The sequence below is a fragment of the Mastomys coucha genome, unplaced genomic scaffold (genome assembly GCF_008632895.1).
Source record: "Mastomys coucha isolate ucsf_1 unplaced genomic scaffold, UCSF_Mcou_1 pScaffold23, whole genome shotgun sequence".
NCBI lineage: Eukaryota > Metazoa > Chordata > Mammalia > Rodentia > Muridae > Mastomys > Mastomys coucha.
In genome coordinates this window covers 35,354,395-35,380,080 of record NW_022196906.1, presented here as the reverse complement: position 1 = coordinate 35,380,080, position 25,686 = coordinate 35,354,395, and the positions used below count along the sequence as shown (strand labels likewise).

The 25,686-nt window shown below is 41.9% G+C and overlaps 1 long non-coding RNA gene and 1 pseudogene across 1 annotated transcript in view; one reads left to right on the top strand and one right to left on the bottom strand.

Annotated features, from left to right (window-relative positions):
• Nucleotides 1–11,958: 11,958 nt before the first annotated feature.
• Nucleotides 11,959–13,025, top strand: LOC116073601 (annotated as a pseudogene).
• Nucleotides 13,026–25,135: 12,110 nt separating this feature from the next.
• LOC116073885 overlaps nucleotides 25,136–25,686 on the bottom strand; it is a 98,827-nt gene continuing 98,276 nt past the window's right edge. Inside the window, exon 3 of the long non-coding RNA XR_004111957.1 lies at nucleotides 25,136–25,437. This is a non-coding gene — a long non-coding RNA (uncharacterized LOC116073885). The remainder of the gene's footprint in view (nucleotides 25,438–25,686) is intronic.

Sequence of the window (25,686 nt, the reverse complement as noted above, 5' to 3'; positions counted from 1 at the left end):
CAACTAGAAATTTGACCTTGGCTATTTTACTCTTTGCCAGATGTTACCCTAGAAATGTGTTCTTTCTAGCTCTCCATAAAAACTGTCAATTAAATAAGAGAAATCAAATTAGACTTAGTCTGCAATTCAGCTAACCCTAGGGTAACAGTGATTGCCAGCAGGTGATTCTAAGCAATGCTCTGTGATATCCATGTCATGCTGCTTAAAGATGTGAAAAGCCCAAGTCTACCAGCGTCCGATGTTTGACAAAGCAGATTGCTGTCGAATCAGATTTGAACAGACAGCTCCATCTGAGTGTTGCAGAGAAAACCTTCTCAAGCAATCAGGTAAGGTCAGAAAAAAAATTCCCCAGACTAGCTAAAAGCTGGTGTATACTCACACCTGAAAAAAGTCCTAGTGGCAAGCTCTGCATGTTTGTTCATTCACCCTTCATTCATTTGACAGACATTCAGCAATTATTTATAAAGCCTTAATCTGTGCTATTGTCTGTGCTAGGGGCTGGGCATGCACTGTCCTGCCTGCCTACTAGAACCCTTCCTGGAATGCCATTCATATTAAAAATTCAAGAGTTTCAGCAATATTTAACTTCTTAGTTAATGTTTAAAAAATTACCAAAGCACCAAAATCCAAAATGAATAAAGTCTTGGTGTCTACCAAAGCAAAAAATACCATTAAAGTTGCCCAGTGTCTAACCCACCTTTCTCACTTAGCATTGTGCTATACCTTTTTAGGAAGGAGTCTTTCAAAGCACAGGGCACTAGACCAGTTGTGTGATATCCCACTAGCATGGTTTAAAACACTAGAACTTAGGGTTCTATCATCCCTAGACCTTAGGAAAATGTGATTCAAACAATTTTGAGATTTCATCTTAGCCCAGTCAGAATGGCAGAGATCAAGCAAACCACCAATAAATGATGGAAAGAATGCAAAGAAAAGGGTCATGAATGAATGAAGCCTCATTTAGCACTAGTAGGACTGCAAGCTCATCCAGTCGTTCTAGAAGTCAGGATGGAGAATTCTTAACATACCAAAAATGGATCTACCATATAGACCAGGTATATAGCTCCTCAGCATATGCCCAAAGGACTTGACATCCTACTCCAGAGATAGCTGCTCTCAATGTTTACTGCTGCTCCATTCACAATAGCTAGAAAATCAAACAACCCAAGTGTCCTTCAACCAACTAAAGGATAATGAAATGTGGTACAGATATGGTGTGGAATACTATACAACTATAAAAATGAAGTGAAATTTTCAGGTAAATGGACAGGGAAAAAAATGTAGTATTGAATGAGGTAACTCACACCCAAAGAACAAATGACAATTTCTCTCTCATCTGAGCCTCCTAGTTCCAAATCCTCAGATATGAGTATGTAACTTGGAATGACTGGATACAGCAGTGTAGGAGTGATTTGAAGAATGAGATGAGAGAATGGAGGTGGTGGGAGTAATAAATACAGGAGGGGGGAGGAAAAAATAAAAGTATGGATTCTGAAAATGTCATAAGAAGTCCTACTTTATCTATTTACCTAAAATTACATGAACTGATAAGTTTATATAGTTCAAATGATCTTTTCACATCTGGGATGGCAAGCCCCCCCCATCAAGAGCCACAAAGTATCCAATAAAAATCTCAACACCAGGCATGGGAAGCTCCTTTTTGAGTTGTTGGTGAGTAATGTCTCAGAGACTCACAAAATATCATAGTCTATTGCTGTTATTATTCTAGGTTACCTCCCAGAGGTTAAAGGTAAGTCCCACTTACTGATGACACTGTGAGTTCAGACACAGTACACAGAGCACCCACTAGAGATAACCTGAGAGTCACCTGGGGCTAGCTAGCTTTCAAGGTACCAGAAAGGAGGGCAGGAACCAGTAGTACTACCCAGCTATGATACCTCTGAACAACTTAGTCAGTATAACACAGTAGCTCGAAGGTAGAAACACCGACACACACACACACACACACCCCTTTGTAGTAACCAACAGCTCTCTAATTAGACTTAACTAACGCCCATTCAACAGGAGAGAAATCATGCCTGTACTGGAAACCTAGCCAACTATCAGGGTCTAATAAAGTCACTGATCTTGGAGGAGAATCTATAACCACAACATTAATAAATGATCACAATTCCTAGCTACATTATAAATATATTTCCTTAAACCCACAGATGAGTATAGGTGTCACTCCTCTTCAAAGAATCTTTTCTTTGCAGCAGAGAGCATTGCAGAAAATCACGATGGGTTAAAATGCAGAGAACAAGTGGCTGTGTGGTGCAGGGCCCCAACTGATTAGATCTACAACTCTTGCATCTAAGGTTCAGAAATTATACTGCAAGAGGCAGACAGACTGTAACAACCTAAGAAACAGAGAGTTTGCTGTGGTGCTGTATCTCCTAAAAATGTCGAAGTTCTACTCTTGAAGTCTCATCAGTGTGGTTGCCTAAAAAAGACCTGAATGAGGATCACACTGGTAGAAATGATAATGTGGAAGGGGGACCTCAGGCCCAGACAAAGAACACACACACACACCAATTAAGTGAACAGAGAACATGAATTTGAGAGGGGGAGAAAGATGGGAGGAGTGTACAAGGATGGAAGAGAGAAAAAAGGAGGAAATGATGTAGTTATATTTTAACTTCAATTTTAAAAAAATTTAAAGTATAAGAGACCCAAGGTAAACAAAGTGGTGATAGCACATGCCTTTAATCCCAACACTCAGGAGGCAGAGACAGGTAGATACCTGCTTTATTTTCTCTTTTATCATTTGCCATGGCATTAACTGTCAGTCAGTGAACAATTGTCAGTACCCCTGTGAATTAAAATAAAATAAAAGTCAGTGCCTTCAGTGCAATAATCACATTTCACTACTCAGCACACCTGTTAAAGAAGACTACCTTAGTGAAGCACGGCTTGGGCATGAAACATGTCCATCTTTGCAGAAAATTCTATTGGTCATCATTGAGTAACAGTGTTGCTGAAAGTTGCCAAAGGATGCAAGGATGATTCTTACCTCCTTATGAGTTTCTATCCTTCATCCCCAAGTCACTATAGTCCTTCCTCATCCTCAACTGTGTGCTGTCAAGTCTTTCCATATCTGATGTAGGACAAGAGAGATGAGGGGGGATGCGAGTTCTGTTTATATTGCTCCAGTGGATGCCCAGTGATGGCGAATGAGGGTTCTGTTTACATTGGTCCAATGGATGTTCGATGCAGCCACTGTTCTATGCCCACATGAGTTTCCCTCATCCTGTCAGGCACTCTTGCTCTAGCTTTAGTGAGGCCTATCCACCTGCACTGCTGTCACCATTTAGTGGGGTGAACCTCTTTCGTGCCTTGCAATAATTTTCAAGAAGACCTCATCCATAACTCACAACCTTCACCAAAGTACTACTGTTCCTTTAAAGGTTTTGTATTTATGGTTGACAGCTGAAGAGCTTCCTGTCTTGCCCTTCTTTGTCTCTGTTTTTATTTTATCATAGAAGAGAGCCAAGGTTGGAGCCTTCTTCCCGCAAGGCAATCAAACGTTCAGTTCTCTGTGATGAGCTGCCTCTCTCACCTTCCGCTAACCCTCACCTCTGATGTCTGACTCTGTAACAACAGAATGTCTCTGAAGACATCCAACGTACTTTCCCAAGGATACTCATGTCTTTCTCTGCAGTGGGAAGTAAGGTATTGAAAAACAATCATCTTTGATCCTTTAGAGGGTTTTTGTTTATTGGTTTGTTGGTTTGACAGTTTAATTTCCTTTTAAGTAGAAAGCAAGGACTCAAAATGTAGAAAAAACATGTCTATATCCCAGGCAAAGCAAAACAAACAAAACCAACAACAGCAACAAAAACTGATAAATAAACAAAAATGTATTTGATCTAATAAGAGTGCAAAGGGCAAATTCTAAAGACAACTAGAGAAAATAGGGCTACTTCTAAAAAAAAATAAGAAGGAATATGGATATATGGAGGATTGTACAGTTGAATCAGAAGAAACTTAGAGAAGTTTTGGGGAAAAGATCACACTAGGCTCATGAAAAGGGTTTATCAGACACTAAATGCCAATCCTTGACCCAAAAGAAAATTAAATACCATAAAAGAACAATAATAAAATTAAAGATCTTCCCAAACACCATGAGTGAATGACATAGCTATAATTAGACATAGCATTTAATTTTGAAGAAGCCTTAGTAGGTGAATTTCTCTTCCTTTGCACTGTTAATATTGGCTGAACTCCTGGCAACATAGTCTAGAGTGAAGGGTACATGAAAAGTTATTGGGCAAACCGAGAAAACAGGATGGATGACTCAAGCTTCCAAAAATACCTTAAATCCTGGAGGTTCCAACTGCCCAGCCCCCTGCCATGTGCAGGTGCCGAAAGTCATCAGAAGGTTTTAGTGAACCCACACCTCGGTGTATGTGTGCCAAAAAAGAACCCAACTTCCATGGGGCTTCTAGAAGACAAGTCAGCAAAGGGTATATTGGGCATACTTCTGCCCACCTCCACAAAGCCTCTCTGCCTCCTCCCTCTCCCCTAACCACCAGCTGCCATAGTGCAAGCCAGTTCCCTCCTACCCTGGATTCCTGTTCTCACCTCAGGTGATTTCACATTGTGTATGGAATCATTGGGTTCCCAGACAAGACTTTGACCTCAACACATATGGAGCCAGTAGCATGGAGAGTACTCTAACTGACAACCTCAGTATAACCTCCTCCCAGATGGTCCTCGGAAGGCACTGACAAAGCCTTGGGTACGATCTGCCATGCTTTCTTGATGCAACGATTTGACTGTATTTCTAAGCTTTATTGACCTCCCGCTAGCCTGTCCTCTTTTGCCATCTGATCACTGAGATTCTAGTAAGCTTCCAAGTGTTAAATGAGTCTCAGGAGACGAAAGTGGTTTATACTCAAACCATGAGTACTGTGAAGTTTTGGAGAGGAAAAACAAAGAACTCATATTTTATCCTTACTATGAATGAACTAAGAGTTTTGAAAGTGAGAGTGTCAAGAAATGCAGCTTTGGCCATGGTGTGAAAAATGTTTTTTGACTGGCAAGTGAAGATGCCAGTGAGCAAGTCAGAAGGGCACCTTGTACAGAAGTCCACCCTTAGTACCCAGAAAGTGAAACTTAGGTGAAAGTTAGTGATGATTTAAAGTGAGGGGGTTTATCATTACAGCTAGAGTGAGTGGAAGGATTGGAGATGTTTTGATAATGAAGTTAGTTAACATTTGCATATATGTAAATGGCCATGGATACTCTTGTCTATTTCAGGAACATGACAATTTAAAGTACTATGCACAAAGAGGATTTTAGTAAGTTGTAAGTAGGAACTTTGTGTTAATTTGAAACTAATTAATAACTATATAATTCCTAATGTACATGTTGGATATTTTCAAAGGGGGGGATCCTTTAGAGTATAAGTAATATCTAACTGTCTGGAGTAATTCAAATGGAATTAATTCTAATGATAATTTCTTGCTGGGACTTAGTAATTATTTACATTAAGCACTATCCTGTTGAGTTATTTGTGCAACAACTGAAAGATAATATACCTCCTCAATGTTGTGACTTTGGAAGGGGCAGGATCTAGGTTTATTCCAGTCTGTGAAAAACTAAAGTTAAAGGCAAACTCAATCTTCCTTAAGGAAACATTGTAAAGTAACACTTCTTGATATTAAATGCCTTCTATGGTCCATGTGAAATTATAGAGAATTACAAGTTATGTGTGTCAATGTTCCAAGAGATAAAAACAAATAGGAACAGAAACAACATCTTAGCTTATGAAGTCTCAAACTAAACTTGCATTTCATGAGACAGAGACATTTCTCTTCTTCTATCTCTAGAAAGTAGCTTTCTTCTGCTTCCAGGGAAGCTTCTCCTGAGAGATCTGTGCCAAGATGGAAGACTCCAATGGCAATCATCTAGAGGACTAAGACCCCAAGCATGAGGCAGGCCACGATTTTGCCTTAGTTTTTCATGGTTCAACAGTTCCACCCTTACACGGCAACCACATAGTGTAAGTGTAAGACACAGTGTTCTTCCATAGCTCATGGATATCATCAGTGGCATCCCAAGGATCTTCAAATTCAACTAAAGCAAAGCCAAGAGGGTTTCAAGCAAGCCACACACTTCAGAGTGGTCCACAATACCCCAAAGCCCATTCTACTTCAGTCCTTTCCCATTGTTTCCAAGATTGCCTGCATAAACCTTACAGTCCAATGGGCAGGAATCACTTTGTATTTCGAGGTCCCGGGTTTAAAAAGCTGAAGCTCAAATCCTAACAACACTCTGACAGGCCTACCTGCTCCCCTCTGGCTCTGCTCCTACAAATGCTCTCTCTTTCCCAGCATCCATGAAAGGGACATGACTTTTTTTGTCTTCAATCAAAATAGGAACCAATACAATCAACATTTTTATTGCCAATAAGAAATAGATTTGTTTATTCTGCAGGGTAAGAATCTATGTGTCAGGGCCAGGTGGTGGTGGCATGCACGCCTTTAATCCCAGCTCTTAGGAGGCAGAGGCAGGCAGATTTCTGACCAGGCCAGCCTGGTCCACAGAGTGAGTTCCAGGCCAGCCAGGGCTACACAGAGAAACCCTGTCTCGAAAAACCAAAAGAGAGAGAGAGAGAGAGAGAGAGAGAGAGAGAGAGAGAGAGAATCTAAGTGTCAGGATTTGATGAACCCTTGGGAAACATCTTCTGTATCCTGCTGGTTATGGAAGTGTTTACCCTACAAAACGATGTCAAAATGCTTGAAGAAGTAGTTAGTTGGAGAGAGTGTTGTGGATGATGCCAAACTTTGTTACTCAATTTGCTTCACCTTGTTGTTTTTTTTTTAAAGCTGTCTAATGCTTTGTAATTGATTCTTTTCTTGCTTTTAAAGTGACTAGTTTTGGTATCTGACAACCCTATACTTGTATATCACGTATGCTGAGTTCTCTCTCCTTCATACCCTCTCTTATCTTCTGCTCATCCCAAGCTCCACCCCTATACCCACCAGCCCCTTTCCATGTTTTATGACTTGGGATTTATGTTTGTAGCACATTTAGATTAACCAAGGTCTCTGTGTGACCACTTGTTTGGGAGTATCACTGGCACTTGGGCAGGCATCAGAGGGTACACAGCTGCAGGCAACGATTTTCCTGCTCTCTGGATCTATCAGTAGCAAACAGTTCAGTGCCACTAGTTTTTTAAAGCAAGATTGTAGCATATTAATTAACCACACATTAAAATGCTTTCACAGACTACCAAAGTTGGATCTGAAGGTACCTTGAACGCTTCTTAGGAATATACTTTACTTAGTTAGTTTATGTATTACACGTGCACACAGGTGAACATTTGCATGCACGTGCTTTTGGAAGCCAGAGAACAGGGTGTCACTCTTCAAGTGCCACCACATTCTTTTAAGACAGGGTCTCTTGCTGGTCCAGAACTCACCAAGTAGATTGGACCACAGGTCTGAAGAATTTGTCTGCCTTTGCCTCTCTGGATATTTTCTGAAAGTCTTTGAAAATATGTCTATTAAGATTTTTCCACATACGCCTTTGATAATATCTCAACCGTATTTTACTCATTGGGAGTTGTTTTCAATGCCATAATCCTCATACACCAACATACATGGCATCAATTAGTGCTTGCATTTGAATGCACTGAGCAGCATGTATAAAACATAGCCACAGTAGAGACTGCCTTCTGACATAATAACACTAGTTCCTCTACATCCTTTGTGCATAGAAAAACCATTCTTACTGCCTGTGAGTAAGTTCTGCCCTAGGTTGTCCCTGATCTACCCTTTTTCTCTGAGACCCTGTTTTTCATTTCAAACCATAGGCTTGCCCCATAGGCTTTAATATGTGTTACACACACAAACTTGTGAACTTTAAAGGATGAGTCAAGAAAGTCCACTGCTGATAAACGTTACAGCATACCACCAAACAGATGTACTACATGCATTCTCTAAAGACAACTCATTAAAGTCCGGGGGCACTGCCTGGTAACTGGGAGCACTAGAGTTGGATCAAGTTCCCCCAGATACATCATCAAGGGAATCAACAGATGCATTATCAGCCCTGAAATATGAAGTTGACCACTTGGAAACATCATCAGATAAGATTCCCACAGAAGGCTAGAATGTGGAACAAACTGTGCAGTTGCAGTGTGTAGTATTTCTGAAACCCCAAAACGAGGGTTCTGGGTCCATTTGCACAGTGATTCTGTACAGATCTCTTCTTCAGCAGGAAGTTGCCACATTCTCAACGCTCTCTGTCTTGTTGGTCCTTTCCAATTCTAACATTCTGTAGTTCTGTCACCTTGGACCACATGTTTTGAAGAGATATTCAAGAAATCCAAGGAAGCCAACATTATCCTAACAACAAAATGGAACAGCGATTCTCAGATTTCTAGTTTGAGGCAGATGGAGCATAGGTAACCTAAGCAGAAATATTCTCACTAGACTATAGATTTGATTATGAAAATTCTCTCTGAGCAATAGCAGATGGTTTTTGGAGTTTTACTAAAGTGACTTCCATAATCCTTTTGGTGTTAAGAATTAGCAGGTATCATGGGCCCAGATAAAGCAAATGCAACTGCAGGTGCACTTTTCACACGTTTCCATACCTCAGAGATCATCAGGAACTAAGCACACTTGAGCTTTTGATCTTTTACTGTATTTACTTCAAGACAGAGTAAAAAAAACGTATCTTCACCTGAATTCCAAAAGTGAGACTGGCAAGTTTCCAAAGTAACTCCAAACATTGCTTTGGAGCAGTGCTTTCTCATGGGAAAGGACCGTCGGGACCAGGTTTGCTCCTTCAAGGGGACCCCCAAATGGGTGGGCAGACAAGGCTTTGCTAGAATCACTCAGTGGAACAGCCCAAGCTGCACTAGACACTCCCACATAATGGCCTCATTGGTCAAAATAACCAAAGTCTCTACAATAATATAATATATCTCATCTGTATCATGCCCGTGGTCTACCAAAGGGCAGCAAATACAAAGTCCTTTTAGCCCCATCTATTTGATACAATAGAGTTTCGATATCTTTGAAACATGTATCTAGTATGCTGATTTCTTTTTCACGTTCCTCTTGCAGTTGACCTTTGTAGAGAGTGATGGTCTTAGGTGCCTTTCTTGCATTCTTTATTTACTAAGTTTTCACCCGGCAATGATTTGAAACACATTCAAAGCAGACTGGGCATGGATGGGGTAGAGAATTTTGGTGTCCTGGAGAATGAAGAAGAGGAACTACTGAGCACATTTGGTACCTCCATCCATTAAGCGCATAACCCCATTTTTTTTTCTCCATGGCTCAGTTGACTCCTCTGCAAAATGGGTGTAACTACACCTCCACAGCCCACCTCACCAAATCCAGGCAATGATGAAGTACAAAATCCTTTCTTGCAGATCTAAGCTGCAATTTATGTAAATACATGACTGATCAGTTACAAATTTAAATATTGTGGAGGTCTGGGGAGTCTCCGTGGGTAAGAATGATGTATATAAAGCCATGAATACCTGACTTTGAATGTCCAGCACCCACTTTAAAAGCCAAGCATGTCCTTGTAACCCCAGTGCTGTGAGGAGGAAGACAGACAGATTGCTGGAGCTTGCTGGCTGCTGGCTTAGCTCTAGGTTCAGTGACAGCCCTGTCTGGAGGGAATAAAGTGGAGCTTAATAGAGTACCGGGCCTCTCTGTGACCTCTGAGTATGAGCATTAGCATACACGCACACACTTTAAAATTTGAGTATCATAAGCAAAAGGAATATATGAAACTCTCTTGCAAGATTCTGAAAATAAGATGCATTTATTATCTTTCATAGTCAGGAAAATAAAAATAAAATAAAATAAAAATACATTTCCAAAGAGGTATGTTTGGTAACAGAGCAAACACTAGCTGTGCTTGCTAGCTGCCTGCTTGGACTTAACTCAGGCATCATGGCTGGCCCACTACAAAGCTGCATTAGCTACCTCAAGTCTCAACTCTTCTGACTATAAAAGCTATGACCCGGCATCCTTTCTCCTCCAGAGCAGCTAGTTCTTCAACTAGCACCTCTGCCCTTGCCATCTGGCCTCAATCCAATGCCCACTTCCAGGTTGGGACTTAATATTCACTCTCTAACAGTTCCCTTGACTTCACTGCATTTCTGAACCCTGCATGGCTCATCAGAAGTCTTGCTTTTGTCACATGTCTTTCTAAAAACATCCCACTTCATAATGGTCACCTTCCATTATCACCTGACTTGGTAGCCATGCCTTACATGTGTACATGTATACTCTAGCTCTTATCTCCTATAAAGTCATAGATCATGTAATATCTATGTGTGTATGTGTATATGTATGTGTGTGTGTCTGTCTCTGTGTCTCTATGTCTCTGTGTGTCTCTCTGTATTTCTGTCTGTCAGTCTCTGTGTGTGTATGTGTGTCTGTCTGTCTCTGTCTCTCTTTGTCTCTGTATATGTATGTCTCTCTGTGTTTCTGTCTGTCAGTCTTTCTCAGTGTGTGTGTGTGTCTGTCTGTCTCTGTCTCTCTTTGTCTCTGTATGTGTCTCTCTGTATTTCTGTCTGTCAGTCTCTCTCTCCCCCATCTGTGTGTGTGTGTGTGTGTGTGTGTGTGTGTATGTGTGTGTTTGTGTTTCTGTGTGTCTGTATCTGTCTAAGACAACCTCACATTTTTTTTGTAACTTGTTCTACCCCAGTTCAGGCTGCTTTTCCCACCTCTGATGCTGTCTCAATGTAAATATCCCACACAGACCATGTGTTTTCTGTTAATTAGCAATCAGAGGCCCTTCCTGCAGGAACATGCTCAAATTCTTAGGATACACAGACAAACAACCCATTGTGTTGGGCTAAAGGAAACACGGGACCTCAGAGGCACAATGCAGTAGAAGCCACACAGACTCTGTAGTATCTCAGGAAGATGGCTTGACAAGTTTCTCTCTGGGCTTGGCAGTACTGTCTAACTATAAAAATGAATTGATGAAGTCACCAAGTGTGTCTGTTCTCTAGGCGCTTGAGGTGAATCACCACAGTGAATCTCTCCACTCTGAACAGACGCTACCGTTCCCCCAGTCTACTGGTAGAAACAGTGTAGCCAGAGTAGCAAATCATTCTTTGCTCTCAGTGACTAAGAAAGTGAGAGAAATCAGATCCAAGCCTGGGAGGAAAAGCTTCAAGAGACCAGGCTTTTAACTAGTATACCATCTTTCCTCTGGGTCAAGTTGGTCACTGGAGAGAGTTGGTGCCAAGAAGGAAACTGGTTCAGAGAAAAGACCTGGTTTTCAGGAAAGTCACAAGAAGAGTCCAAGTCTAGCTGCCCCATGTGAATATTTATCTATTCCCCTACTAGGTAGCAGGATGGCAAATAAGTGTTGCCCTGCAAAGAGGCTGGGCAGCCACTGCAGAGGTCTTTGCTATTTGAGGCTCCCAGAGACTGATTCATGGGCCCTAGAGATCAATAGAGTTTGGTCCATGTACCTTCCCAGTTGGATCTGGGTCTTGGGAGACCTTCTCTTTTTAGAAGAGAACAGGACAAAAATCACACATCCTTTGATCTCAAAAGTACTGTTGGATACCTAAGTGATCCCACTGAGCCACCTTAGCCTCTTATCTCAGGGTCAATAGAATCTTAAGTCGATCGCTTAAGTAGATAGCAGAAGAGAACCTCACATTTTGTGATTAGATCTCAAATATCTGAGACACCCAGAGCCTGGGATCAGGGGTGATCCCAGGAGACTCTGGCCCTGTCAACCTGTGAACTCAGCACTTGGGCTGTAACAGTTCTCATGCATAAAGCTACTGAACAGGGCTTACCCATGAAGCCCCCTGGATTTAAACATAAACAAGAGGCTGGCTCATATAGTACTTATTAAATTTTAACTTAAAAAAAAAATGTAAAGGCTCTCTGCTCCTCCCTGTTCCAGAGACAGCCGCATCTTCTTATGAAGTGCCAACCTCTTCCCGTAGACAAAATGGTGAAGGGTGGTGTGAACAGATTTGGCTATATTGGGTGCCATGTCACTAGGACTGCCTGCTCTGCACTTGGCAAAGTGGAGATTGTTGCTATCAACAACCCCTTCGTTGACCTCAACTACATGGTCTACATGTTCCAGTCTGACTCCATGGAAAATTCAATGGCACAGTCAAGGCTGAGAATGGGAAGCTTGTCATCAGCGGGAAGCCCATCACCATCTTCCAGGAGTGAGATCCCGCTAACATCAAATGGGGTGATGCTGGTGCTGAGTATGTTGTGGAGTCTACTGGCGTCTTCACCACCATGGAGAAGGCCACTTGAAGGATGGGACAAAGGGTCATGATCTCCCCCCTTCTGCTGATGTCCCCATGTTTGTGATGGGTATGAACAATAACCAATATGACAATTCACTCAAAATTGTTAGCAATGCATCCTGCACTACCAACTGCTTACCCCCCCTGGCTAAGGTCATCCATGACAACTTTTATTGTGCAAGGGCTCATGACAATTCATGCCATCATGGCCACTCAGAAGACTGTGTATGTCCCTTTGGAAATACACAGCTGTAGCATGATGGCCATGGGGGTTCCCAGAACATCATCCCTGCATTCACTGGTGCTGCAAAGGCTGTGGACAAGGCCATCCTAGAGCTGAATGGGAAGCTCACTGGTGTGGCCTTCTATGTTCCTACCCCCAATGTATCGGTTGTGAATCTAACATGCTGCCTGGAGAAACCTCATGCCAAGTATGATGACATCAAGAAGGTGGTGAAGCAGGCATCTGAGAGCCCACTGAAGGGCATCCTGGGTTACACTGAGGACCAGGTTGTCTCCTATTACTTCAACAGCAACTCTCATTCTCCCACCTTTGATGCTGGGGCTGACATTGCTCTCAATGACAACTTTGTAAAGCTCATTTCCTAGTATGACAATGAATACTGCTACAGCAACAGGGTGGTGGACCTCGTGGCCTTCAAGGAGTAAGAAACCCTGGACCACCCACACCAGTAAGGACACTAAGAGCAAGAGAGAGGCCCTCAGTTGCTAAGGAGTCCCTGTCCCAACTTGGCCCCCAACACTGAGCATCTACCTCACAATTTCCATCCCAGACCCCCATAACAGGAGGGGCCTAGGGGACCATCCCTACTCTCTTGAATACCATCAATAAAGTTCGATGCACTACAAAAAAAGAAAAAAGAAAAGAAAAGAAAGGAACAGAAGAGAAAAGAAAAGAGAAGATCTAACCTAGTTTGGAACTTGGATAATCTGTATGATTTAGGAACTAATGAGTAAATCTACTCAACTTTTATAACTTTTAGAAACCAAATACCTAAAACTAAGCAATTACGTAAACCTTAATTTTTTCTTTCTCTTTTTTCCCCCTACCCAAACCTGGGCAGAAAAGACCATTCATTCTTAGTGGAAAGTTACATATCAGCTAGAAAAGTGTTAAATAAATGTGGGAAGGCCAAGCAAAGAAAAGATGCATGAGCCATCTTTGTTGTTGCCATGACAACAAGGACTATTACCTGGACAAAGATTTTGGCAATCTCTTGGAGGAATAGACAGAGATCTTTCCATTTGTTTCTCCAGTTAAGACACATTTGTATGCAGACTGTCCCACAGTGTACATAGGCAATACGTGAGAGGAGCAAGATGGCCTACAGGGTACAGACGGTCTTGACAGGGAGCTTTGAGGGAGGGGCAAATATCAGAGGAAAAGAGAAGGTCTCTCTGCACATTTCTTTTTTCTGAGACAGGGTTTCTCTGTGTAGCCCTGGCTGTCCTGGAACTCACTCTGTAGACCAGGCTGGCCTGGAACTCAGAAATCCACCTGTCTCTGCCTCCCAAGTGCTGGAATTCCACTGCCTGACCTCTGTACAAGATCTTTATTGCCACATCTACAGGACTCCAAAACTGCCTCCCTCATGTGTGAAGCCCTCCAACTGCTACAGATCAAGCTTATAAAAAAAAACAAATCCTAAACTAACAATGTTTCCATTTTTATTAACAGTAATGAGACCAAGCACCTAACTTAAAAATGCAGCAGGAAGCCATTGCCTCAAAGACACTTTCTCAACTAAAGTCACTAAGAACTTAGGATTCAGAAAATGCATCTTTGCTCCATCTCTGGGGATGTAGCACTGGGGGCAGTCCCTCTTCCAATATGTGTGTGTGTGTATGTATGTATGTATGTATGTATGTATGTATGTATATATGTATGTATGTATATATGTATGTTTATATGTATGTATGTATATGTATGTATATGTATATGTATATAAAACTTCTCATAATAATCTTATATACCTCTCATTTTACTATTAATTGATCATCTCTTTAAAGCAACAAATTGGGACTATTTGTAATAGTATTCCATCTAACTGAATACTTTTTAAACATAGAACCACTAAGGCAGCTGGCAGTAAAGGCAGACACTGAGCTTTGATCTGTGTTCCCCTTCATTCTAAAAACAATCTCCCTCCTCCAGCTCAATAATGCCTCTTGGCCTGAGAACAAGCAATAGAGGACAAAGCAGGGAGAGAGAAAGAGGGAGAGAGAGACAGATAGAGAGAGAGAGAGGAAATCTATTTTCCAGATCAAAGTAATCCGACTTCCATTGCCATGGTTCCAGACATCTTTTTCTGTTGTTCTTTTCATTGACCAGACAAGATGTTTCTCAGCTCCCTGCTTCTTTTTTTCTCCCTAAATTTGTTTTCTCATTGGGAAAAGTGGTCATTAAAGTATTAGTTTAGGTTGATTGACTCTTCAGCAATAGGAGAGCCTCTGAGGTTTTATTATGTTTGACATGGTCTCAGGAACTGTGGCTGAATTGTTATATGATGTAGAAATCATACCTTAAGGCTAGGAGACAGCAGCCTCTTCCTGGAAACCTACACAGCCTGTGGAGTAGGCAATATGACACCTAGCCTATCAGAGTTCTCCGTGTGCTTTCAGGCCTGGGGATATGGCTTTGTCCTTGGACACTGCATGGGTCTCATCTCCCAGTCCCAGCCATGGAACCAGCCCCCTCCCACAGACCTGCATTTCTCCCAAATGGCTGAAGCTGCCCAGAATTCTCTTCCATTTATATCAAACCAGTGGCGCATTCAGTGGGAAGAGTGGGGGAGGGAATGGGGTTGCTTTGATGTTTCCGAGGGCAAGAAATCCCTTGGATGTTCTTCCAGGGCAGCAGGTAGAGGGTGTGACAGCTGGCGGGGAGGTTGGCAGCTGGGATGTGACTGCTCAACCATAGCTGGGAACTGCTCTGCCCTTGTGAACTGAAAAGTTTGTTTCTATAGTCCAGTGGGGAGGAGAAGAATAAGGAAGAAAGATCAGAGGGCCGGGTAACATACCATCTGGGGCAAAGAACTCAAAAACTAGCAAACACCTTACCACAAATTTCATTATGTTTAAAGTCCAATTGACTCTTTATGTCTAATCCAATAAGAATGTATGAGTCCCAGTACCAAGGAGATGGTGCCAGGGGTGGCTGGCTGAATGCATGGGTAATCTCTCTTTCCATATCTGTTAAAATACAGTAAGCAAGAGGCTTGCTTTAAGGGTTCACATTGCTGTTTGCTGCTTGTGCACTGTGTGTACTGAGCATTTATGCATGCGCATTGTCTTACTCCGCCCTTTGCCATAGGTGATGCTGCAGTTCCCTTCTTTTCTAAGAAAGGGAAAGTGCACCAAGATTTGGAATGAGTTCATCCAAACTGAGAACAGTCAGAGGGTACAGCCATGATTCAAGTGCAGTCAGCTCAGTAATGCCTGCCCTATTAGCCAGTACTTGGAATCACAATGAAATAGCATATGGATAAATTGCCTCTGGGAGCGGGCCTGCATCGACCTGGTCAATCACTAATTTTGCAGTGTGAACATTATTATGACATTCCTTCTATGGTTTCGGCCAAATTAATCAGAGCATGTGAGCTCAACAGGGAGAGGACTTCATAAAAGCAAACCACATTCAATGTAGAGAATGGCTAGAACTGGTACACAGAAGAAAAAAATATTTTTTGATCTACATGGTCCATGAACATAGGTATACTGAACAAGGTTTGCTGGAGGAGATTATGTAAGGGAAAAGAGTGTAGAGTCAGGGGCCCATAATGGGCTACTCACTTGTAGAGGTTACCTAGCCTTGCCTAGGCAAGAGGAAGGTCTGGATGGATGCAAAGATATGGATGGATGTCTTAGGGTTGTACAAAGAGAGGAGGAAGGGATGGCTGACTATGGTAGCCTAGTTAAGAACTAAACTGCATGGGCGAGAAAATGGCATAGCAGTTAATTGTGCTTGGTGTTCTTGCTGAAGATTTGAATTTTGTTCTTAGAACCCACATTATTTGGCCCAAAGTCTCCTATAATTCAAATCTCAGGGCATCTGACATCCTGGTCTGAACTTCTCAGGTATCAGCTCTTACATGGGCACACATGTACACATATATATGTAACTAAAAAAAAAAAACCAATAAATTGTTTAAAATGTGTTTATTTTCTTGTGTACATGTGCTCACATTTTGTTTTTTTGCTTGTTTTGTGGACCTCATGCACAATGTAGATGCAGATCTACATCCTCTGTAACTGGAGTTACAGAAGGTTTTAAGCCACCATGTGGCTATGGAAAACTGAACCAAAGCCTTCTGCAAAGAGCAGTTAACATTCCTGAACAAGCTAGCTCTCCAGCCCCGTACACGTAATTTTAAAATAAAACAGAATAAACCTTTAAAAAGAGAGTTAAAACACCTTCCCAGATATTCACATCTATTCATTCGACAAGCTGCACATGTAGGACACTAAATCTCTGGTTATCCCGATGTCCTTGTTGTGCAGAGCTATGGCCACTGCAGATTCTGACTCCTCACTCCTTTACTTAGTGGGTGAATAGTTACTGAGCACTTTCCATGTGTCTGGTACTCGGAGATACAAAAACTACAAGAAGAGTTGACTACGGTCCCTCCCTGAAGAAGGCGTGAGCAGTCTTTCCTAAAGTCTGCTGCATGCCCTAGCCTGGGGGTAGGGAGTGCTCTAGAAGGATGGTCAGGCCACAAAGAACAGCTCTGACATGAACATATAAGAATAGGATGGTGGTTAACTCAAAGGTGTTTGTTTCCCCCTGTTTGAAACCATGTTCCTTTGATTTAAATGGAAGGCATCAGTAGATGAAGGAAGTTAAGATGCAAGAGAGAGTTGAAGACTGAGACAATTTTCTTTTCAATGAGACATGCTTGAGAAGAAGAGACCTTGGAATCAGCTCTATCAAACTGATCTGTGCACATATGTGCGAGCATACTTTTTTTTTTTTTTTTTTTTTTTTTTTGCTAATTAATGTAGGAGGGCACAGTCCACTGCGGACAGTGTTAACATTTCCTCTAGCCTCCACCCCACACTTACCTGGTAATAGCCAGGCATGCCTGACTCAATATAAAATGGGCTGCTTTCCCCTCCTCACTCTCTTATTCTCCTACTGTCCTCTCCCCTTTCTGTCCTTTCTCTCCCCATTTGTCTCCCCCTCTCTTCATGTGCTTTGGCCAGCCTGCCCCCACTCTTTCTCTGCCTTTCTCTGTCTCAACTCCCTCAACTCCCTTCCCCATGCCCTAAATAAACTCTATTCTATACTGCTCCGTCTCATGTCTTATCCTGTCCCTCAGGATGAAGGGATGCCTCAGTATGGACCTGCAGAGGCACCCTCTTCCCCCACACTGTACTGCACCTCTACCAAATTCGTCCCTGGCTTCCCTTTCTTTTTTCTATGAAATACAACAGGTAGCACTATGCCTGGGCAGGTAAGTCTAGGTTGTATAACAAAGGTAGCTGACCCTGAGCCAGACAGCAAGTCACTAAGTGTGTTCCTTCATAGCCTCTGCTTCAGGTCCTGCCTCTGGGTTCCTGTCTGTGGGCTTGCCTTGGCTTCCCTAGGTGATGAGCTGCAACCTGTAAGTTGGAAAAACCATTTCCTCCCCAAGTTGCTTTTAGTTGTGGTGTTTATCACATCAATAGAAAGCAAACTAGAAGAAGGATATTCTCTGAAAGTAAAGGGGAGATGGAGAGCGTACCTGGGGCTGTCTCAGTGGAAACTGGCTGTGCAGAGGGCAGTATCTCTCTGACTAAAAAGGGTAGGAGAGGCTGCTGAAAACAAAGATGGACATACTGGAAGTGGTAGTAGTGTTGATGGCCTCAATCTTGTCCGCCAGGAGGGCTCGTTTGTAGAGTATTTTAAGAAAAAAGAGAAGATGTTGCAAGAGACTATGAAATGCCACCACGGAAAATGTCATTTCCCTTTTATGTCTTTCTGGAAACCCATAACTTAAGCTTCAAACCCCCTAAAATCAAATGCAGTTCCTATAGCTGTCTAAGACCATAGGCAGAACTGGAAGCCCACCCCCTGCATTTGATTACATCTCTGCTACCTTCGTAAACATCTCATATTGGAATTACTCTCTCTCTCCTCTCTCCTCTCTTCTCTTCTCTCTCTCTCTCTCTCTCTCTCTCTCTCTCTCTCTCTCTCTCTCTCTCTCTCTCTCTCTCTCTCTCTCTGAGATTCTTGGTGGCTTTTCTCATCTTAATTTCTCTAAAATCTAACCTGGTACAAAATCATGCTCAGGAAGTATGTGCTGATTGAATAAATAACAATTTTCTATAAGCCGTACCTAAAGGAATTTCAACTTAGATCCAGAAAAATGAGGGAACAAACATTTAGAACTGACATTCTAAATCTCTAGGTCCATTTCAGATCAAAGGAGTGTGCTCTGGGGCAATTACCTTGACCTCTTTGCAGCTAATAAACCAGGCTCAGAAAAACAGGAACCAGGATTCATAGAGCCATGAGCTTCATTAGTGAATGTCAGCAAAGGGCCTTTTAAGTGGCAAAGCAGATAATTATGGAAAATGTTCCTGACAAAGACATGTCTCCGGGACAATGAAGAGCCTTCCTTGCAGAAGTTATACATGTTTCACCCTTAGACAAGCAGTTTCAGGAGACCCAGGGACCTCTCAAAAAAGTGTGTCCCCAGTAAATGCCAAGAGATTGTGTTCACCAAGTTCACAAAACACTGAGAAATAGTTAATAGTCATAGAGATAAGGCAGAAGCATCCTGCTATTCAGCACCTCACTGCTCAAGGTCGCTGTGCTCCTTACTGAACCTTCAGCTTTTCTGTTGTTTGACTTGCCTTGCCTACTGGCTTCCACCTTTCCAGATCATCAACGGAGCACTCAAATGTACTTGACCTTTAGAAAGACACTTGTGCTCCCAGGAAGTACATGATCATTTATCACTGCCATTTACCAAGTGTTAGCTACATAAATAGATATCTGGGTAAGCTGGAAAGCAGCTGCTAGCCTGTTCGCACTGAAGGCATACAGCTCTGTCCAGATGAAACACAAAGACATGAAGACACCAAACAATAAAGCAGTGAATACTTAGGAGTCAACGCATGCATAACTGACATGTTTTCTACTTACCTGCACAGACTTTGAAATGCAAGGCACTGTCTGTTCTATGTTGCTCAACTAACGTTGAATATTGGTTTAGAGAAATTAAAAGATATAATAATTCTAGAACATTTGTGTGCCAAATTTGTATTAAATTCCTGTATTCTCCCTCTCCGCTTTTCTCTCCCTCTCCTTCTCCTTCTCCCTCTCTCCCTCCCTCCCCCTCCTTCTTCTCTCTCTCTCTCTCTCTCTCTCTCTCTCTCTCTCTCTCTCTCTCTCTCTCTCACACACACACACACACATCTGCCTCTCAAACTGGATTTAGTGAGAATAAACTCATTATTAGTTTGCTCCCCAATGTGCATACTTCAAGTTCAGAATATATATAATAATAATAATAATGAGTAAAGCTTGCCTGGATTTTTAATTGTCATAGTTAATCAAAAGGCAGACACTGGAAAGCGTAAGAGGAAGAAATAAAATTAGAACAAATGAAAGAAAGGACATAAAATTTAAAAGAAAACCATCTTAAACCAGGTATGTGCTCGATCTAGCATGTCAATCATACGTGCTTTATCCAGTGGGTCAATCATCACCATGCCAGTTATCAGCACTCGTTCCAACATGGCGTCTCAAGGGTGTGTGTGGGGGGGTTCCCTACCTATAGAATATCAAAGAGGCTTACAGTCTCTGAAACTGCAGGCTGCTTCCTTATCACCAGAGCAGCTCACAGCCTGTCATTACTCATCACCGTTAAATGTGGAAAATTGGCTGCAGCTATAATTAAAACTCGGGTTAGTATCCACATTAGCTAGTTGATCTTCACATCAGCCACTCAAAGCTCTTTTGAAACTTATAATTACTTGAGACAGAGATAAAATGGCAAGATTTTCTTATTATTGCTATAAAGGAAGGGACCCCACAGAGCCTGAATATCATATAGAAAGGTCCTTCAGCTGCTGGGAAGTAGGGCTTGATGACTTTCTAAGGTCACTCATAACTGTAAATTATGATTCCATGATCCTTTGGGGAAACAGAAAGATCATTCAATAATGTGGATTTCACTAGAAAGTCCCATTTCCAGTGAAGAAGCTACAGGCTCGTGACATGGAAGGAATTGGTAAAACAATTTCTTCTCATTGCTTAGACACTTCCCATGCTGTCTGAGCCCGAGGACCTGATCTGCTAGATACCTCATCCTGGTTCATCCTCCACAGACACCTGTGCTAGTGTCTTCTCTTGTGTCCTCTTCAGTGGAAAAACACCATCAAAGTAACTACAGAACCAACATGCATAAGAAAATTTAGGTCACCTATTCCAAAAAGCATAAAGACAGAGGAAAAAAATGACTTTTAAAAAGAATAACTTAGGTGAATGAACTGGTTTAGCTGGGCAGGTACTTACTGCCAAACATGAAGATCTGAGTTCAATCCCCAGAAGCCACACAGTGTAAAGAAAGAACTGGCTCTGACAAGCTGTCATCTGACTTCCACATAAGCACTGTAGCTCAAGTGCATGTGTATATACGCATGTGTCTGCACACACATGCACACACACACATACTACTTTAAAACAAGTAACAAAAGAATAAAGAAAAGCTTGTTTAACTAATCATTCCTCATGGTAACAATATAAATTGGGAAGTCTGGGAAAACATTTTTTATTTAGTGACTTGAGACTTCAAATCTATCACCAATAGGTCAGTTCTGATTTGGTGATTCTCTATACCACACAGTTGTTCGCTGTGGTGCAGAGAATCAAACCCAAGGCCTTGTACACTCCAAGCAAGTGTTTGGCAATTTATTTACATCCTTAGCTCACTAGGTCAATTAAAAAAATCTAAGCATTGGACCAGGAAAGACTTAAGTGGCAAAGAGGGACGATAAAGCGAAGATGAGGAGCCGAGGTAGAAGACACGTGCTCCAGTCAAGATTAGCTTCCAGTGACCGGGACCAAATGCAGCAGAAAGGCCATCATAAGGGGTGTGGTGGTGCACAAGTGAAGTCCTGGCATTTGGGAGGCTGAAGCAGGAAGATTACTGGAAGTTCAAGGACAGCAAACCTAACTGTAAAAACAGAGGTTCTATTCAAAAGGAAAAAGAAAGAGAAGAAGGAAGAAAGGGAAGGGGGAAGGGGAAGGAAGGAAATCATGACAAGAAATAATGAGGATCCCCCAGCACATACATTTAGAGTTCAAGACATATAAAAAAAATTACAGGCTATAAGGTATCATTTCAACTATTGTTACTTAAATCTATAGAAACTACAAGTCTAGGCATCAAATAAAGAATTATCAGAGTTTTGCTGAAGAAAAGCCATAGGCGGAACCAAGAACAAAGATCTGGAAACCACATCAAACTTTACAAATTTTTTCTTAAGAGGCATGACTGGGAAATCTGCCAATTTTATTGTAAAAATGTGTCACATATATACAATAATTCGTAGATAAGGGGGTTTGACCCAATTATCTGTGTAACCCACTCAGTTTTTTCTGCTTATTTCCACTGCCTCAGGTTCATACTTTGGTAAGTTACTTTTTACAGAATCTGCCTTGCAAACTAAACTCCAAGTGTTTGAGGGTGACATCTTCTTTGTGTCTGCCTTGCTCCTATGGGTGAGTTAGGAGCCAGGGCCATTAAAAGTGCTTACACTCTAACTTCTGTTTCTCTTTATAACAGGTTAATTGACTGCTTCCTTTAAATGTTCTCAGAGAAACCCTCACTTGCTTGCACTAAGCTATCAACATAACTATTAAAATTGTTATCAATACACTGATGATCAACCTAAGCACAAATAACAATTGCTAAGTAGTAACTTAGTAATTTATGTAAATGTAGAGAGCAAAGCTATACTTCCTTATTTATGCTGAAGTTCTTACAGCTTTGCAGAGTGTTTCAATGGATACCATTTCAATTATTTGTTTATTGGATAAGCATGTTAAATTATCATAAATATCTACCCATCACCCTGCCCATTAATAAAAGCCACATCATAGGTCTTAGTGCCTTTTGTTAAAATGGCAATTAGTCACTCCTAATACAAGCATAGATCTCTCTCTCTCTCTCTTTCTCTCTTTCTCTCTCTCTCTCTCTCTCTCTCTCTCTCTCTCTCTCTCTCTCTCTCTCTCTCTCTCTCTCTCTCTAACAGGAATACAGCATCCATCAGAGGTGGAGAGGGGCAGTGCCCAAGCTGTAACAATTCAGACCAAAGAAAGACCCAGAAGATCAAAACACCGACCCTCTGAGTCCTTGTGGTAAGGAAAGTGATCTCCATGGTATTCTGTGACCTCCTAAGTAATGCTTTCACAATTGTCAGGGCTTCCTCTCTTCCTGACACTTCCTCCAACTTTAGCATTCCTGGTAAGGCTGAATTGACAGGTGACTTGTTAGCCTGAGGTGGGTCACGTTGACAGTGATAGCAACTGACAGGAGATTTAAAGGAGTTGATAATACAGTGCTAGAAGAAAAATTCATTGAGGTCACTAACTCATGACAGGTGGAGAGTGAGAGAAAATGCGGGTTTATTGCTCAGGAACCAGGAAGGACACCCACATTAGTCTGATCATCCCTCTCTGGTCTGTCTCTTCTAAACGCCTACCCCTACAAACAAGTAAACAAGTTTGTTGCTTTAAAATGACTGTGCAACAGTGATTCATATCAGTCCAGAGTACAGCTGCCTCCAAAGGTGCTGTCTAATGCACTCCCAGCCCAGCCAAGCACAGAGACCATTGTTCCTCATGATTCTCAGCTTAGCCATGTCCTGTGGTGCACACACATCTAGTTGGCACACTCAGTCCCACAGTGAATCCTTCATGTGATGTGAGTGTGCCATATTTGTGTTTCTATGTCATTGGCCAACAGATAACAATACTCTCATAAGACACCTCTTCTAATACAGAGATGTCAATCTGAAGCTATTACATAGCCCTTGACTACATTTCCAACTCCTTTCACTCTAGACATGGCTGCAGAATGGTGTGTCAGGCAGCAGGCTAGCAAGTTCCTGAGTTAATCAACTGATGAAGAGAAAATTTGGTTTTCAAAGATCTTGCAGGGCCATAAATGTTAGGCAACAGAAAATCAGTAGAGGTGAACTTTCACTTCAAAATGTTTACAATGTGTCATATTCCTGTGCTTTTGCACTGTCTGATACAGTTTGTATCTTAAGCATTCTGAAAAGATCCATGTGTTATGGGTTTGGGTCCTCAGCATGAGGATATTGGGAGGCAGTGGAAGCTTTAAGAGATGAAGCTGAGTAGGGTGTTATTAGGTCATGGGGGGCATGACATTGAAAGGGCTAGCAAGACCCCAAACTCCTGACTTCGTTCCTTTTTCCTCCTAGCCATGAGCAGAGCGGTTTTCCTTCTCTGCACACTCTTCATCGTTTCTGTCCCATGACCCCACCAGAGGCCTAAGTCATGATTTTACTCCAATCATAACCAAGCCATTTAAAAGTAAGAATAGTGGACAACCAATTAAACCTTTTCATTTTATTCATTGCTTGTTGAAATCTAACTAGCAGCACTGCCTTTGCTGGTTCTCAGTTACATGGGTATCTAGGCTCATGGATAGTAAAGACTCGTTTGATCCCGTTGATTAAAGAAACCAGGGTCTCCTAAATCAGCACATTGAAAAAGGTCACTCAGTAGCAGAGCACTACATGGGACCTAAGAGGATATTACAAAAGATTATAATTAATTCCATGTTAAAAACCATTAGATACCTTGGGGTCTCTTGGCACTAGAGTATATACTGAGTAAGACACGAACTTGACCAAGTGGCATAAGTAGACCTCTGAAGGATAATGAATCCACAAGCAGGTTCTTACTGACTGACCTAGAGAAGAGTTTGACTATCCTATCCTTTCTCAGAAAGGATTACATATGGAAAGCAGCCCATGAAATTATATGCAGCAATATTGGTTACAGCCATCTTCCTAGAATACTCTGAAGCAGGCTGATATGGGTATGGTGTTTGAATCTTAAAGAGTTGTTCCCTTCAAATTCACGAATTTACATTTGAATTTTGATAGTGTGAGAGAATGTGGAGGTTGTCATAGAAACAACTTAAGGCAACACAGTACAAGGGATATGCTGGGCTACTTAGCATGAACAGCAAAATGATGACACCACGCAGGGGAATCTACTTGGGATCATGATGTGAAAGCCAATCTTTTGTATTTCCCCTCATAGGAATCATAATTTAATACACTGGTTAGATAAGAATTTTACAGTACTGCTGGTACTGGAAAGAAACTAATTTCAGAGTTTAGATGAGATTCTTGTAGAAAGCCATTGCCCTAACCATATTAATCTTGCTTCCATAGAAGAGAAAGACACAGTCATCTTGTGTCTACAGAACTGGACTAGGGGCTAAGGAGATGGCTCTGTGTACGTCAAGTGCTTACTGTACAAGCATGAAGACCTGAGCTCAGATTCCTAGCATGCATATAAAAACCCTGGCATTGTAGTGTATGCTTATAGTCCATCATTTGAGGGTCAAGGACAGGAAGATTTCCTGGTGCTCAGTAGCCAGTTGGTCTGTGTGCCAATCAGTGAGCACCAGACTTGGGAAGAGATCCTGCCTCAAAAAAAGGGTGGAAAGCAATAGAGAATGACCCTAACAATGACGTCCAGTGCTTGTGTGTGCACTCATGGAAACACACACCAAAAAATGAATAAAGTGTAATGGAGTGATGAATAAAACAAACAACACATTTTAAACTGTTCTGAGACTTTTGAGAGCACATCCCTACCCCACCTCTTATCTGATGTACAGCATGGACCACTGTACTGGGCCCCTTTCCCTAAGCCAGATGCCTACTTCTCTGCAGCACAGTCACTCCTCATGTAAGCCATCATGGTCTTTTGTGAAACATTAGACATTCAAAGCAGGACTCTCCTACCTTCTCCAGGGGCATTCTTCTTTTCTCCAAGTAGCCTTAGGGCTTCGATGCTTCTATGGTTGTCAGCCCTTGTCTGGAGACACCACAGTGGCAGGTGGCTGGAATGATCTAGTGGTATCCAGAATGAGAGATGTAGCCATCTGGAGGAGAAGGATTTGGCCATGAGAGTGGTTTGAAAAGGCTGATTGTCAAAGTTGTTCTTCAGATTAGTAAAATAAAAGAATAAAGAAAAAGCCTTCAAGACAGGCAGTGGTGGCACACATCTTTAATCCCAGCACTCAAGAGGCAGAGGCAGAGGCAGGCAGATCTCTGAGTTTGAGGCCAGCCTAGACTACAGAATAAGTTCCAGGATAGCCAGGGCTACATAGAGAAATCTTGTTTCATAAAAA